The following is a 5740-nucleotide window of genomic DNA, read 5'->3' as shown; positions in this document are numbered from 1 at the left end:
GCTCTCATTTGCTAATTTTTCGTTGCAAATGACACATATCGGGCGTTCTTCATCACCAACAACACAAAATGTAAAACCATACTTAATAAAATCCTCATTGTGGAATTACTTATTTCTTTAGAGTATTCCCCGTGCAGGAACAAATGAAAAGAAACTCCAATGAAAGGAACTTAAAGTTTATTTCAGTCCTTCCAATCACAAACAAAAGAAAAAAACACACACAAAAAAAACAATCTCACGACTCTGCCGTCTACACGTCTACTCTCTCTTCTTTCTTCCGAAGAACTCCCTTTTTTCTCCCGTTGCGCATGCTCGATCTCCTCCCCCCTCTCTGTTTTTCTTCCGAAAACGCGGCCCATCCTTTCTTTTCCCTGCGGCCCACCCAAGGATCACGCAACAGAACACGTGATCCCTGGACCACACATCTCCCCTTCTCCCATTAACTTTTATGACAGAAAGCTTTTACGCTATGAGTGCCTCTCCCTTCTTTGCACTGTGAACCGCCCAAGGGGTTGGTTACGAGTCAGTTAAGTAACAGAACACGTGGTCTTCAGACCACACCTCATTGTATTTTCTTATTTTTTTAGATAGGGCATTTAGTTCAGTATTTTGCGACTCCTCATCAGTATTTGTTCGTTTGTTAGCTGAAGATGTACCTGGTGTACGTATTACCCATTTATCCATTATGAAGATAGGGGTTAAATTTTTTTAACTAAAACAAATAATATATTTTTTTTATCATTTTTTTCGAGAAATTCAATAAAATTAACAGAGATCTTTCTCTAATGATAGTACATACCTGATAACAAAGAGTAGTAAAGCCGGATAAAAATATACAAAATCATAATTACACAACGTCACATGAAAAAACTCGAGGAGAAACTAAAACAATTGCAGGCCAACTGCTACATGCTACAACTTTACATGGAAACGCGTAGTAAAACATTCAGCGATAATTTTTGGTCGTTTGGTTGGCCTTTGAGGATTGTGGCTTTGTTCCTTTGTTTGGCTTGGTATGCTTAATGCTTCACTTATCTTATCTCTTCTTTTATGGCTTGGTTGGCCTTGGCTCGGTACGCATGTCTACAAGATGACTACCACAGCCCTTGATTACCACTTCATCTCGTACGGTGCGCATGCTCAGTGCGCACCGTCCGACACAGTACGTACAACATCAATACGTCGGACAAATAGGCGCTTTTTAGTAAAACTGGCGAATTACCGCGAAGAGGCGCCATCTACCGAAGTGAAAAACTTGCGTCTTCACACTTTACATACATTACGCATTACGGTCAAAGAAAGAGTGAACAGCATGAAATTGCAATTAAACAGTGAGTGACGGCGCTTCACTCTATATGTACAGTACAGTGTACGGTATGCAGCATGCAGGCATAATGCATTTCATAAAAATTTGGCGACCCCCAAAAAACTTCTGGCGACCCCCACAGGGGTCGCGACCCCTAGTTTGCGCACCATGGCTCTGTAAAGTACTCACCAGTGACAATCCTCAACTCGATGATAACTAACACAAACAGGTCACCGGATTACTTATCCGATTGTATTTAAAGCTGTAATACTTGGCAATTTGCTTATTTTCGTAACGTGTAGCAATAGTGTCGTGATATGATAATCACGTATGTAGACGAGTGCCTTAACCGAAGTATTTTCTTAATGTTATTCTAAACATCGTCGTACTGGTAAAGAATGTTGAGTAACGTGACGAAACGCCTCTCTATTCTTACATAAACGACAAATGATTTAAAACCGGTATGTGTACGTCACTTTCGTTACGTTGTGCAACGTTCTTTACGTTACCGGTTAAGCTGTAAAGAAAAACCGATACGATAAAGTTACGTTAATTACTGGATAATAATAAAATATATAGAATTTATGTTGCTTATTATAATATGAATATCTTGTATAAATAATTATAATTTCACTAGCAAAAGTGACGAAAGTTTTTTAATACAGAAAGTCCGCGGTTTACGACGGGGTTACGTCACTGGATGAAGCGTCGTAACTGAAATATAAATTATAGTGTATTTGTATCAGTTACGTTCTATCTTCCTAGTTTACATTTTCATTTTTTAGCAGTTTTCTTTTATGTAAATGAACATTTTAATTAAAAATAATTATGCATCGCACTTGTTTAAAAAGCAATAAAAATGAAAGACACACTAGTAGCCAAGTAAATAAAACAATTAAACACTAGGTCATTGTTTGGTTTTTTACCAATGGGCTGGCTACGTGAAATTTTCCAGCTTTATTGTCGTCTCTTACACATAAAGAGTGGCAACTTGCTATAGAAAGTCTTTCCCGAAGATATCCTCCTTAACAATTCGCCAAAGCAACACGAGGGCATTGACGTCGCTTGATAGTAACTGGACAATAGTTCAACGTGTGTCTTACTACTATCAAACTCCGTAAGATGAAGTGTAACATCTGGCGGTATCAGTCTACGGTAGTGTTTCTCAAACTCTTTTGTCTGGTGGCACACTGAAATTACTAAACAAAATTCACGGCACCCCTATTATTATTATTATTATTATTATTATTTTATTATATTTATTTATTTATTTATTTTTATTTTTTATTTTTTGCTTTTTTACGGTTAGTAAAGATATGAAGGATGAAAAGTCTTTGAAAAAAATAAAAGTTTTTTAAAGTAAGTAAGTTTATTTCCAAACAACACAAAAACATTCAAAACAAAAGTTATTATTATAAAGGTATCTGGTGATAAAATGAGCTCTCCATTTTTCATGATTTACTCGTGCTAAGTGATTCCTTAGCTTTGCTACCAGTAACCACTTCTTGATCATTAGAATCTTCACGTTTTCTTTTTTTAATGAAAAAATTATTCATGATATTGAACAACATAATTAATTTCAATATTTTATTATAAAATTTAATTACACGTTAATAATTTATTTTTTCTTGTTGTAAAGAAGAAAAATATTTTTATATGATGCTTTTTCGTTATTGTCTGAACATATAACAATAATAAAAACAATTACTGCATTCAACGCATTTATATTGCACTTCTACTCGCTGCAGGAACAGAAGAACAGACAACTAGTAACTAGTTCGTTTTTTTTCTAGTATTTACGTGTCGCCAATTACCGAGTCACTGAGACAAGTGGCGACGTAACAAGATTAGTAGAAAAAACCGATATTCATTTTTTATAATTGTTTTAATTATTTATTTAATTTAATACTTTAATTCCATTATTTTAAGTAATTTTAATTTAATTATTTAAAAATTTCGCGGCACCCGTTTTGAGAACCAATGGTTTAGAGGGTGGCCGGTAGGGATACGTTCCCCGTCCTATTGTAGGCCTGATAATAGTACACTTTCTAAAAGGGTGTATTATAGCCCACAGGATGAAAAGTTTTAAAAAAGCTATAAAACATGAAAGATAGATTTCAATTCTATAGAAATCATTAAAAATTAACTTTTCTAGACCTTTGGGGCTATCTGAAGGACAAGGTTCGTGTCACACAACCCGCAAACTGTCGAGGAACCGAAAGAAAATATTAAGAAGTAGGAACGAGATGGCCACAATAAGTCCTGAAATTGTAATAGAAATAATGGAAAATACCACGAGAAGAGCATATGTTTGCGAACAGGAAGTAGTTCGTTTGGCCGGTATGGTTCCAATCTTAGTGTAATAAAAAATTCCAAGAATAATGCTTTCATTTGCCGTCTAGATAGTTCATTTATTTTATTTCTTTCAACAATTATCCTACACAGAAAACCATCAGCTTATTTTGCGTCGCCCGGTATAACTGTATGTGTGTGTTTGAAGCTCTTAACACTACTGACATTCGCATCACTTTTACGATTATAATTTGTGATTTTTTACTCGATAAGGAGGTATTTTTCTTTTTCCCCTTATCTGGACGCCCTGCCTTTGATACTACTTTCTGTAAATATTTATAAGAGCATGGTCGAAGAGATATTGACCGTCTGTGCGTCACCATCACAAAAAAATGTCGAAAACCACGAACGTCAATACACGTAATTTTTAAAAAATTCGTTGATATTTAAAATTTGAAACTTTTCTGTAACTGGACATCAGCTTCTAGCCCGATGACGACTGAATTTTTGAAAAAAAATGAGAAAAAACACACGCCTTGAAGCTCGGATTTTTTGTAAAATAATTTAAAATTGCCATATTTTTCGTAATTTTTGCGTTAGACACGCGATCTCTTTTTATTTTGTTTACAAACACTTCAGTCTCTCTGATTATCGTATTTTTTTATATAATTGACAAGAAAAAGTTTTTTAAAAAGTCAAAAGTTCGACGTATTTTCATTTAAAAAAAATTAATTTAAAAAATTGTATTGTTTAACATACTGATTACAAACTTGAAGTGTTTTTACGTCTATCAAAACAAACCGCGTTATTCTAGCTGCAGTAGAAGGCCAGATGTTTACGTTCAAAGTTGTGATTTATGACAGGGGAGTGTCAAGTTACACGCGCTGTCATGGCGGCGGCTCCCCGCTGTGACAAGCGATACTTATTTTTTATTATTTCCAAATATGTAAGATTTAATAAATGTTCACAATAAAATTACTTGGATTGGCTTTTGTTCAGGTTGTCTGACTGTACACCAACAAATCAGTTCATCTCTAGTCAAATATTCCCGGGAAACCACCTTCCTATATTAAGTCTATGGGAGACTTTCTTGCCGTTAATTGGCTTTAAATTTCTTGTTTATACGCCTTTTACTCTCTAATTAGTCATTTCTATCATGATTGAATCTATATTAACCAATGAGCGTTCTCTCAGAACCGTCTATTCAGGATTTTCCCGCGAAGAACCAATGTCTTTCAAAGTCACGTGAGCAGAGTCAGACCTAAACAAACGTTGAGAAATAGCTATTTTCTTCATATTATTGCTGTAATTTTACTAGTTTTCATGTTATTTGACTTTATTTAGACCAGAAGATTACATATCAGAAACTTCCAGTCGAAAAATTTACTCATGACTTCCGGATGTTGCCTATTCTCTGGAAAAAATTAATTCATCGCTAATTATATTTGAATATTGTAATATTCGTTTAAAAAATATTTATAGTGTGTTTAACATCATGCGGAACTGTCCGGCAAAACAGGAAGAATTTGCCAAACGATAGAAAAAAATTAGTCCGAGGAGAAGTGTCCGTTTTCCATACGGATAGTATGTTATATGAACGATGGGTGGATAGGAGAGAGGTGAGAATGCTAACAAACTTTCTCCCACATAAAATGGAAACTGAGGCATCAACTTCAACGTCTACAAGTACCACAAAACCACTTACAGTACTAAAATACAATGGAAATATGGGAGCAGTTGATAACCTTGACGTGGTCCTGAGTTATAACCAAACACCCAGGAAAACCGTCAAATGGTATAAAAAGTTATTTTTTCATTTTTTAGACATATGCACTTATAATTCTTACATCTTATATACAGATAAACATCCAAACAAATATAGACATTTTTCAGAATTCAGACTCGAACTTATACAGCAAATTGTCGATAAATACACTCCTTCATATGATTACTGTCATACAAAAAGTGGACGTCCGAGTAAATATGAAAATCCAAAGAGACTAAAACTAGAAAAACATTTCCTCTCTCTTATACCACCCACGGAAAAAGCAAAAAACCATACAGAAGATGCCACGTTTGTGGAAATTCAAGTGCCTCAATGGGCAAAAGGATGTCTAATCATTGTGTTCTCATAGATTGGGG

Source organism: Centruroides vittatus, unplaced genomic scaffold (assembly GCF_030686945.1).
Source record: "Centruroides vittatus isolate TY-2023 unplaced genomic scaffold, ASM3068694v2 contig_1284, whole genome shotgun sequence".
In the NCBI taxonomy this organism is placed as follows: Eukaryota; Metazoa; Arthropoda; class Arachnida; order Scorpiones; family Buthidae; genus Centruroides; species Centruroides vittatus.
Note: the sequence above shows the minus strand (reverse complement) of the source record.